At 45.2% G+C, this 12,487-nt stretch overlaps 1 protein-coding gene across 5 annotated transcripts in view; it reads right to left on the bottom strand.

Moving 5' to 3' along the window:
- The window catches only part of RAB30 (RAB30, member RAS oncogene family), a 47,069-nt gene that overhangs the window by 28,744 nt on the left and 5,838 nt on the right, over positions 1-12,487 (bottom strand). The gene's annotated exons all lie outside the window — the stretch shown is intronic.

The raw sequence follows: 12,487 nt of genomic DNA, 5'->3' as shown, positions 1-12,487 counted from the left end.
GAGAGTTGCTGCACTGGAAGGGGCACCAGGCAATTTTTTCTTCCTTAAAGACAGGGCAGAGCAAATGTCATTCATCCTGGCTGAGAGACTTTGCCCTGAGGCCACTGCCAGTTAGTTACATCCAAGGCTCCAGATCTTGACACACACACTGCTGAAAGAAAAGTGTGTTTTGGTTACAAAAACCCTGCATTATCAGCTTCTTAAACGCATAAAGACTTTGACATTTTTCTTTAGGATACAGCTTGTCAGAGGAAATGGCATGAGATGAACAGACTGTGCTTGTGCCTCTGTGTGGGTATGTAACATCTCCCATTTGTTCTTTCCTCGCCGTTCCCTAACTTGATATCAAATTATTTGGACTGACACCATTTGTTCTTTAACAGACGAGCAGATTACCCAATAACAACAATTGTAACTCAAAACTGAACATAAGGCATTCTCATTTAGTAAAACAGTTTTCCCTCGCAGCGCTTCACAAGGAGACCACTGAGCAAAGCTCTGTGTAAGGGACTTCTGCAGAAACATCACTTTAAGACTGAAGTTTGAAAACAGATTTAGAGTCACTATTTGTTCTTTTTTCCAACTTTTCAGACAGTTTGCAAAGACTTCCACACTGCACTGCAGTGAGCCAACTGAGTGTCAGCAAGCAAAATCCACCTTTCTAAATTCCTTTGCTTTTACATCCAGCTTTCCTCCAAGGGATGAGCCCAAACACCCACTATTTTCAAGACTGGCACCTTCATCACTACCATACACTGCTGCTCCCTTTCAGCTAAAGCACCCCAGTGTTCCTGGAATAGTCATGTAATGGAACAACTGAAATTTAGCCAGCTTGAAGAACTGGATACGTGCATGAAAAAAGCAAAAGCAAACAGTAACAAAAGCTTGCAAAATTGGGTTCATGTGGACTGTGGTATTTGCTTAGCTGGAAATACCTGGAATTGTTACAGATTATGGGGAAAATAAATGTTTTAGCTGTAAAATCTAGGCTTAAAAGAAAAAAAAGAAAAAAGTGGAAGAAAGAAACTATAAGGCAATTTTGACTATTTTTTATATAGAAAATACAAAAAAAAAATCAGAAGTGTGGAAGCATTTGGTGGACCTAGGACTTAAGTTGTTCCAAGGGAAGTTCAGATTGGATATTTGGAAAAATTTCTCATAAAGAGCAAAAATGCATTGGCACAGGCTGCCCAGGGAGTGGTGGAGTCACCGACCCTGGAGACGTGGCACTGAGCGACGTGCTTAGTGGGCACAGTGGGGATGGGTCAACGGCTGGACTAGATGATCTTAGTGGTCTTTTCCAACCTTAATGATTCTAGGACTCTATGATAACGATGCCCTGCGGAGGCTGCTGGAGCACCATGAGTCTGGGACAGCAAAACCAGGGCAGGAGAAACGCAGCCAGGAAGGGACAGTGGCAAGGATGAGTTGGCAAAAGCCGTCCTGAGCCTTGATCCACACATCATACATCTGCAGGGACAAAAGCAAGAGCCTTTGGGTCACCTCCGTGGAAAGTCAGAAAATGCACCATTGCTAAAATTACAAAGCAGATGTGTATTTTTGTAAAACTGTACCTCGTATTTGGGAATCTGAATTCCCAAAACTGAGCACAAAGGTTTGGAGTGCAAATCTTGGTGCCAACCATAACAAGAGTCACCTACAGGTGAGCCATGCATCAGTCATAAAATGCTTTTAACTCACCAACAGGCTTTTGGTTTGCTGTCAAAAGCACAAAGCAACCCCAAGCAATCATGAAAATTCAGGCATTAAGCATCAAGTATCCCATTTGTGGTGCAAAACAAGGAGACAGGTTTAAGCACCATTTTGGCAGAGAAACATAAGTTGGCTTAAGGAAAAACAAGTGCTCCACATCAGAAAGAGTAAAACAAAAGGCTTTTTGTAGCCTTTGGAGTGAAGAACTTCATTTCCAGCAAAGAAATCCAAGATCTCACTGCGTGCTCACTAATCTGCTGCATTGGTTGCTGCTGCTCCGCAGTGGCCCCAGGCACAGCGCAGGGCAGAAGCCGGCAGCCCTGGGAGCTCACTGAAATCGCTCCAAGTTTCTTCTCTTGGCAACCTACAGCCTCTCTTCTCCCTCCACCAAACTGGGTTAGCGCTGAGGGAGGCTTCCCGGGTACACTTGCTGAAGTTGCAGATGATGAAGGTCACACAAAGCACGGTTTGTTGGTGCATTTCTTGAGAAGTCAGTGCAGACGCTGCCTGCTCTCTGGAGCAGGTCTATGTCACCTTGGGTTTGCCCAAAGTCAGCAAAGCAGAGCTCAAGCATGGTTACAAACATCATCCCCATCACCCTTAGGATAGATCTACATCTTCACTGTGATGAGCATGCAGGAAGCCAAACTCAACATTATAACACAGCACTGAGGTTAAATTATTCATTCATCATGTTTTTACAACAACCAGCGAGTCAAAAACATCAAAGTAACGTGAATGCCAGCATGGCTATTTAAGAAAACAAGAGCAGTGTTACAGCTATTACAGTGTGGCCTCACTGCCTGTCCCACTCCTCAGGCTGTCCGTGCTTTCAGTGCTTGCTGCTGGGCTGTATCACAGAATGCACAATGCAAGCCTCATTCACACCAGCCTCTACAGAAGGCCATACAGACCCCAACATCATAAAAAGGAGTTCTGCCTTAGAAGAATATACTGGTGTTACTGCTATTATGTTGGAAGAACCCTCTAAAAGAGCCAAATTACAACTCAGAATATCGCAAGTTGGAAGGGACCTTTAAGGCTCATCAAGTCCAAACCAAAAGCTTCACTCAGCATTTAATTTTTGCAAGGAGTGTACATTTCCATCCCACCTGTGTGCCCACAGGTACATCCTTCAGATCTGACAGAACAAACAGGTTGTGCACAAACACTGCGTATGCTTTTCCCCTTTCTTCATCATTAAGAGTAACTTCCAATCTATATGGTGATAACACTCAGTAATCCAAGCCAGGCTGATGGCCTCACCATCCTCTCTACTACAAAAAATCTCTTTGTGAGCTTTATTTCCTACCTCAGAGCTCTCAGTACACATGGGCAAGATGGGAAAAGTAACAGATGAAGTTATTTGCCCAAGGTCAGACATTTGCCATTCCCTTCCCTGGACACCACTGGAAAGCCCTTCAGTCCTAATGTAATTTTCTGCAAGCAGTAGATAAAAAAGATACCACTTACCATGGGCTCATTAAGGTTGGAAAAGACCACTAAGGTCGTCTACTCCAACCATCAACCCATCAGTACCATGCTCACTAAACGATGCCACTCAGTACTTCTACTGCTACACACGTTAGACTTCTGGATAGCTAAAGCAGCTCTGAAGCTCCAAAAGCTGACCGTACCTCTCTACAACTTTTCCAGCTTAAAATGGTCAATATCCACCTCTTCTTAAAGCTCTCAGCTCCAACTGCTCCACAGGGCTGTTCTACCCTCTCCATTCAAGGGCTCACCACCTGGCAGCTTTGCAGCTCAGGTTGGCTTAAGCTCTGTTGGCAAGAGAGCTCTTCCATGCCAAGTACATCAGGGAATTCTTTTAAAATAAAGAAATTAATAAATAAGGGATTGATCCCATTCAGCACCTCTGGACACCTCAGTTACTGTGACTGACCTTCTCTAGCATTCACAGGTCTCATTCACTGGCATCCATTCAACAACAACATCGTTGAATGATAAACATTTGCAACTTCAGGGCTTCCCTTTGCTCTCCCTCCCACTGGTTCCCTTATTATTACTTTTCACATTCATTTCACAGCCCTGAGTACATAAATCCCAGCGCTATCCCCAGTACACAAGTGGATGTGCATGGGCAGACCCCTGCAACAAGCTGTCCTCCCTCCAACTCATCTCTGACTGTTGTTCAAAATGAGCTCATTCTCTGAATTTGTGGCCATGACCTGTTATCACCCACCAGAAAACATTGAGCTTTGCCCAGTGGAAGCTGTTTTGTGTTTGCAGTTCCTCAGCAAGCAGTGATGAAACACAGGGTGTAAGGCACACAAGTCCTGCCTAGAGAACCACCCCATATTTAAAGCAGCAAGGCTCCCTTCTTGAGGCCTGTTATTCCTAGGTGGAAATGTCAGGTCACTATTCTCATGTCATTTATTCTGCTCTGGGTCTGATGCACAAAGGACCCAGAACCTCCTCTGCTCCAGCAGGCTGAGATGCTGAGCCACATAATTTAAATTCACCATCAAATTCCTCGGCAACGTCAGCCACGTAGGGAGTTATGAGGGATGTGAACAAATGATGTAAGATGCATTTTTTATATTTACAGGGATTTTTGTGACAGGGCAGAGGGAGTTCTTCCCACACAAAAGCAGGAAAATGACAAGGAGTGCTGTGACACTTCCAGCTATGGTCAAAACAGCCACTATATGAGCTCGTCCTTTGAAGGAGGACAAATGACCCCAGTCACACTCTGAGGCATGCTGCACTGGGAACCATTTCAGGGTTAGAATCAAATAATAGATGCTCCTTTCTGAAACCAGACATTTGAGGATAAAATGCCTTAGACAAAGCCCTCAAAGCCAAACCAACTTCACAATACAACGGTACATCAGCACTTCAGTACATTTACTGAGAATAACCCAAATTCCCAGTAACATGCATGTCTTACACATGAGAAATTCAGCTAGTTTCAGAGTACAATATTTTCCATTGTGTTCCTATGTGTCACATCACATATTAAGGCCCAATTAATACATCCTCACTTTCAAGAGGATGTACAAATTACAAGCTCTTCCTTCCTAGAAGGAGATGGATGCTGCTTACAGGAAGGCATATTCCATAATAATTCTCTCCCTAAATCATATCACTTGGCTTGGTCCACATGAAATACCAGAAGAAAAAGGCCTTTAGCAATGCTATTGCCATTAGCAATGCCAGAAGTACAAGCCATCAAAGTTAATTAATTGCATACTGGACGTGTTATCTTCTTCTGCACAGCACTGCTTGAATCCCCTTCATACCTTCCCAGACAAAGCTCCATTAACATGCAAATGAAAAGTTCACACTCCTCCTTCATTTTGCACACAAACAGCGGGTCTTACTTGAGATGACACAAAGTCATAAGCATAAGCAATGAAAGCATCAAAACGAGATAGGGTGGTTATAGGTGTCACAGTAATGCTTGCAAACCAGCGTCGCCTCTAATTACCAGAGCACTTCTTGGGGCGATCAATTACAACAATACAGGTGAATGAGATCCTGCAGTTGAAAAATGTATTAGACTAAACATGAATGCAGCCACTGATTGTCATCAATGCATATATTTAATGAGGGGTGGGGTTTAGCAAAATATAGAACACAGAGAGTTATAAGCACCTAGAAAGACCAGAATCCATGACTCAGAGGCTTTAAGAGTCCCAGCAACACATTATACCCCAACTATAAAATCACTCAGCAGGCTATAATTATTCTTGGTGTTTTGTTTTTATTGTAAAATTCACTGTATGCATATATAACTGGGAGGCACAGGCAGGAAGCCAAGTCTCAAACTGTGCTTTATCGACTAACGATGTCTCCATTAGCCACGGGATGATGGTGCTCCAAACAGAAATACTGGTTTGCCCGGACCAAGCCTGAAGATGGTACAATGCAAGCAGTCCTCCACACCATGTAAGCGTTGGCTGAACACTGCCATCAAGAATCTGAACTGAACAAGCTCTCCTTCCTTGAAATGTTATGTACATCTTATTTCTATTTTGAAATGGAAAGCAGTCTTTTGCAATCATGTAAACAGGTGCTGGAATGTTCCAAAGGAAAACTGTTTCAGCAAAAATTACAAGAAGAATCTGATTTCTGCAAGTCTTGCAATCAACAGGCAAGCAAAAATGAGGCCAAATTAGTGGCTGCACTGTAGTGAAGGTGGACAGGCTCCTGCCATTCCTGTTTAGCTGCAGCTGCCTGGTTGCTTTGGACATTCATTGCTGTCCAACAAAAGCACACACAGCAGCAACACATTTTTTCCCTGTGTCATAGCTTCCAGGTGTAGGTACTAATTTATGTTACCCACTTTCCGATCCTCTCTAGGTTGGTTTTTAGTAATTCTGAGCTCTTGAAGCTTCAGCATTTGGCCAAGTGCTCAAAACCTCTCTGAAATGTGTTCTCACATGGGATGTACAAAAGCTGATGAACTTCTCATTAGTAAATGATTTCACAGAACCATGGAATGGCCCAAGTTGGAAGGGACCTCAAGGATCATGAATCTCCAGCCTCCCTGCCACATGCAGGGCCACCAACCTCCACATTTAATACCAGACCAGGCTGCCCAGGGCCCCATCCAACCTGGCCTTGAACACCTCTAGGGATGGATGGGGCACCCACAACCTCTCTGTGCAGCTGTTCCAGCACCTCACCACTCTCATAGTAAAGAACTTCCCCACTATCCAACATAAACCTTCCCTCCTCCAACTTAAAACCATTTCCCATTTAATAAAATCATTTTCCATTTGATAGCTTGAACCTTGTATCAAGGCTTTAAAAGCAGTAGCATGCGATTCTGCTCTGGCAGATTACATTGCACCTCCAGTGGCAGTGTTTCTTCTTAACTACCTTTGAAGAGCTGACTAAAATGTCTCACAAAAGATCCAGATTCCCTAGTTAATACGTGAATGAGATAAGCATCTCAGAGCACTTCTGAAAGTACCATCTCTCTCCGGTGACAGCGTTTGGGACCTACAACATTCAACTTCAGAGAACCCAATCTAGGTGTCCGTGATTCAGAGAAGACAACGCTCCATCATTCAGAGAACAAACCCAATCGAACATAATGAATCCTCAGGCAACATCTTTGCAAAGTGACTTATGCTACCAAAGAGGATTTAGAGTTAATGGGATTTCGGTTGGAGTGTAAATTCTCTGGGCTGTACTTTCAGCAATTTTGAATGTGCGGAGCAAACTCCAAGTGACTGTGCCCTCTGCCTCTGTCAGAGGACAAGAGACGTGTTGTCACTCAGGCTGAGAAATCACTGACATCACAATTTTGTACCACAGTTTTGGAACGACGATCTTCAGAAGTGCACATGCTCTGCAGGAAGGAAACCCCTGAGAGCAAACAGTGCTCTTTCTGCTTCACTGGGATTGAACCCACACCACAGTGCAATGGGACTGCAAGAAGTATGTTGCATTTTGCATGACAGCCACACGAGCTCTAGGAATCCCAGATCACCTCAAAGCCAAGCCACAGCTCTGGCAGTGATAGCTTGACTCCTTACTCACCTACCTGCACTGTCCTCACCACACACACCATCATTTCTCTCTCCCTCTCCTCTCACACACTGCTGCCAAACGCATTACAAAACCCATCATGCAGCACCAAGAGCTCGCATGACAGTTCATAAAATTCTTTGGAGTTCTTCCAAAGGAAAAGCCCTGCATAAACAGGAGTTATTATTGTCATCTACAGACTAAGCCCAGTTCAGAATTTGCTAGTGCTCTGTGTGGAGACTGAAGATGCCCTAAGTATTGATCAATGTGAAGCAGAGGCTGAGCTATAAGCTTCGTTAACATTGCCCATAACACTTTTCATCAGCAGCATACAACAAATCACTGATGAATATTCAAGGCAACCCTCTGAGGTTATCTCTATCTTGCAGATATGGGCAACCAGGAGACTGAAAGTTTGGGAGTGCCTTGCCTTTAATCATGAAGCAGTTAGATGCAGAGCTCAATTGTTTTGCCTGCAAAGCTCTCGCAGAGAAAACTGCAAATTATACACAGACCACTTTGCAGTGAAACTAAAGATTCATTCTATAGATCACTAATTTCATTTTGGAGGAAGTTTCTCACACAGAGGGTGGTGACGCACTGGAACAGGTTGCCCAAGGAGGCTGTGGATGCCCCCTCCCTGGAGGCATTCAAGGCCAGGCTGGATGTGGCTCTGGGCAGCCTGGTCTGGTGGCTGGTGATCTTGCACATAGCAGGGGGTTGGAACTGGATGAGCACTGTGGTCCTTTTCAACCCAGGCATTCTATGATTCTATGATTACCCCCACACACAGGTATAGCACTGCTTCCTTTTACTGCCATAGCACCAACAAGCTGCAGCTATTTCAGATTCTGACAGTGCAGAGTAGGGAGTGACAGAAAAAAGTCTTATCCCAAAGATATGGCATTGTTAGGTCTGGAGAAAAGGAGGCTCAGGGAAACCTTGTTGCACTCTACGGTGCCACGAAAGAGGATTACAGTGAGGAGGGGGTCGGCTCTCCTGCCAGGTAACACTGATAGGATGAAAGGGAATGGCCTTGAGTCACACCTGTTGGTTCAGGAGCAATCCTCCAACTATCAGATACAGACATAAGTAAATGCATTTACTATGCACCACCCAACACTGAACAGCAGGTATTTTTACAGTATTCCAGCATCTCCAAGAACTGATGTCACCAAGCAAAATTAGGAGCACTGTGAAAGATGCGCTAAGGCAATGGAAATCTCTTTTCATGCAGTTCCACACACTTTGCAGCAAGGAGTTTGACATTGAAGCGGGATGTCCTGGGTACTAATGGCCCTTCTGCAGACTGATGCAGCAAGCTCACTGCCGTGCTGACTGACAGCTGAAGCAAACAAACATTAATTCACGCCAGGTTTTTCCTCCCTGCGGCGACAGCTTTAGTAAAACGGCACAATTTAATGAGACACTTTATTTAATATTTATTTCACAATCAGCCTCCTTTACTCGAACTCGATTAGCCCCAGCCCGCAGTGAATGCATTCCTTGGTTATTCAGTTGTGCACATCAACGCTCAATTTATTCTGAATTTCTTCACTTTAACAAGAGCGAGTGCTGGGTGCTGCACCTGGGATGCAACAGCCCTGGCTGTAAGCACAGACTGGGGGACGAGAGGCTTGGAGATCCTTGTGGGTCCCCTCCAATTTGGGATATCCTATGGTTCTGTGAATTTCTCTATAGAAGAGACTTTTTAAAATTAAATACCAGGTAAGCACCTGCATGGCTGCAAAGTGAATTGGTTTGGAGGCGCTGTCGCAAGAAAGCTAACTTAGCAAAAATATCCAAAAAATAGGAGAAAGACAAAAAAAAGATTGTCTTTAAACAAGTAGTTTCCTAATCCAGCTGCACAACAGGTTAGACATAACACTGATATAAATGGGACGGCCACTGACAACAGACTTATGGCGTTTAAGACCAAGTTACAGGTGGTGGAAGCACAGCAGTGCAGCAACTCCATGAGGAGCTTTAAGAATTCCCCATACGGACAAGGCAGGGTTGGTCTCCACCACAGGACTGACTGCTGGCACAGGCAAGAGCAAATGCAATGCAAGATGGCTGGGAACTACAGGCCGGTGAGTCTCACCTCCGTGCCTGGGAAGATCATGGAACGGATCCTCCTGGACAACATGCTCGATCACATAAAGAATGAGCATGTGATCCGAGACAGCCAGCACGGCTTCACCAAAGGAAGGTCATGCCTAACTAATCTTGTGGCCTTCTATGATGGAGTGACGGCATTGGTGGACGAAGGGAAGGCGACTGATGTCATTTACCTGGACCTGAGCAAGGCCTTTGACATGGTCCCCCACCACATCCTCATCTCCAAATTGGAGGGAAGTGGATTTGATGGGTGGACGACCCGATGGGTAAGAAACTGGTTGAAAGGCCGCAGACAGAGGGTGGTGGTCAATGGCTCTATGTCCAGGTGGAGGCCGGTAACAAGTGGTGTCCCCCAAGGGTCTGTCTTGGGACCGGTGCTCTTTAACATCTTTATTAATGACATCGATGAGGGAATTGAGTGCACCCTCAGCAAGTTTGCTGACGACACCAAGCTGAGTGGTGCGGTTGATACGGTGGAAGGAAGGGATGCCATTCAGAGGGACCTCGACAGGCTGGAGGGCTGGGCTCGGGTGAACCTACTGAGGTTCAACACGGCAAAGTGCAAGGTTTTGCATTTGGGCCGGAAGAACCCCAGGCACCCGTACAGGCTGGGAGGAGTGGTCCTTGAGAGCAGCTCGGCAGAGAAGGACCTGGGGGTCCTGATGGACGAGAGACTGAACATGAGCCAGCAGTGCGCTCTGGCAGCTCGAAAGGCAAATGGGATCCTGGGCTCCATCAGGAGAGGGGTGGTCAGCAGGGACAGGGAGGTGATCGTCCCTCTCTACTCGGCTCTTGTGAGGCCCCATCTGGAGTACTGTGTCCAGGTGTGGAGCCCTCAGTACAAGAAAGACATTGAGATTTTGGAAAGGGTCCAGAGGAGGGCGACTAAGATGATCAGGGGGCTGGAGCACCTCCCCTATGAGGACAGGCTGAGGGAGTTGGGCTTGTTCAGCCTGGAGAAGAGAAGGCTGCGGGGTGACCTCATTGCAGCCTATCAATACCTGAAGGGAACCTACACCCACGAGGGGAGTAAACTCTTCAAAAGGGCTGACAACAGCAGGACTAGGGGAAATGGATCGAAGTTGAAGGAGGGAAGATTTAGGTTGGATGTTAGGGGGAAGTTCTATACAAGGAGAGTGGTTAGGCCCTGGAACGGGCTGCCCAGGGAGGTTGTGGATGCCCCGTCCTTGGATGTGTTTAAGGCCAGGTTGGACAGGGTCCTGGGCAACCTGATCTGAATGTGTGTGTTTGGTGGCCCTGCTAGGCAGGGGGGTTGGAACTACATGATCCTTGAGGTCCCTTCCAACCCGGGTGATTCTGTGTGATTCTGTGTGTGATGGCTTTTCTAGGGGACTGAGACAGCAGAACTGCTTAAAATACACCTGACACATGCATAAATAATATACTTAAATACCACAATATACACATAATATACAATAATATAAATACATATATAAACAATAGAAATAAAGATTTCCTAATTAAGAAAACTCTAATTCACAAAATTAGCTTCCAAGATCTGCAAGCACAAAGGGAATATTGAGAATTACCTAAGGATCACAGTCGGGACATAACTAACTTAGCTTTCCAGTTTTGCTGGGGGGTAGATGAGGTTGGATCCTGCACCAAATATACACCATATTCATAGGGGAGATGGTCAGCACTTGGCAGCACTCAAGAGCACAAGAAGAAACCTCCTTCCTACAGACACTACAAAGCAGCTTCCAACCAAACCACACACACTCGTGCTTCTCCCTTATTTATAAGTCAATCACAAGCTCACTAGCCTGAAAAGCTCATAGTCTGCAGCTCCTATGTGGCTGCTGAGACCAGAGAGTTAACAGAAACCTGACATTATATGGAGGGTTTTTGATGTGCACGCACACACAGATCCATCTATTTGAGCAAAATGCTACTACCGTATTTTTGAAATGTGAATACTGCTGGCTGGAAGAAAATGGGCACGGTTCCCTTTTTTAGAAGGAACAAATTGTTCTGAACAAGGACAAATGCAATAGAGAAATCAGGCACCAACTTCACTTCTGACGTTTCAGGCTTCTGGTATAGGCAACTCAGCTAGAACCTCCGCAGGACTTTTTTCCTACCCAGCACTGTTTGAGAACTGCCCCATAACCACATAATGGTCCCTAGAGTAAACATTTACAGCTGGATGTCTGTATTATCAGATGCACATGTAAGAAGTTAGAGGGCAATGCAGAACTCCACTGGCTACAGAACGGGGAGACTCTGAAGGCAGGTACCGCCTGCAGGAGCTGGGAATGGTATGGATACTGACTTCACCAGAGCAGGTTTTGGTTAGAGAGTATAGAATTTGCTGCTAAGTATTAAAATTGCCCCCTGTAGTGGAATCCCTTTTCTGCCACAGAACCAGAGGGATTACAGAGAGGAGGTGCAGAGCTCAAAGCCTTTACCACACAGGTTGAACTTCCAGCCTATGAACCTGCAGCCACCCATCTTTATCATAGGCTACCCAGTCCATGAATCCAAGCAGAGTTCCCCAGGGTCCTCAGGAGCCCAGAGCCCACCCCTGTGCCCTGTGAGAGCTACATATCACCTCCATCTTTATTGGGGTTTTAACTGAATTCGTTACTGTAGGTTTATCAGAGTGAATACCTTTTCCCCAGAGGACGTGACACACCATAGACTGCAGGGGAGATGACAGAATGAAAAGGCTGTTATTTCTCTTCACCTCTTTCTCAAAAACGAACCAATATTCTCATGGCAACTTCAGAATAACACAGAGTGGCTTCCAGAGTCTCACATCCAAACATTTTATTCATCTCAGAATGGAGTAATCCCATTTCTCTAGAAGACCTCATGGGAATACCAAATAAATTGTGAAAGCTTTTCTGACTGCAGATATTTTTACTTTCCAGATATTTTAATTAATAAGTAGAGAGCATGAACCAAACAGGACTACTTTCAGAGGCTCTTCCTCACTGTTGATCAGGTTCAGACACATTATAATATATCCCAAACCTCCAGTGTTAGGAAAATAAGGCAGCAAAGAGCTCTGTTCGCAGCACACAGACCTCTTACTGGATTTTCTGAGGTCGTTGAAAGCAAGTCAGGCTGTCCAAGAAAGAAGTTGTATAAGTTTGCCTTAGTGTGTTTTTTAAGAAAATCAGTT

This window comes from Centrocercus urophasianus, unplaced genomic scaffold, assembly GCF_019232065.1.
Source record: "Centrocercus urophasianus isolate 14NV4802_14NV808 unplaced genomic scaffold, USGS_Curo_1.0 seq_1, whole genome shotgun sequence".
Classification (NCBI taxonomy): Eukaryota; Metazoa; Chordata; class Aves; order Galliformes; family Phasianidae; genus Centrocercus; species Centrocercus urophasianus.
This window is presented reverse-complemented; position numbering and strand designations above follow the sequence as displayed.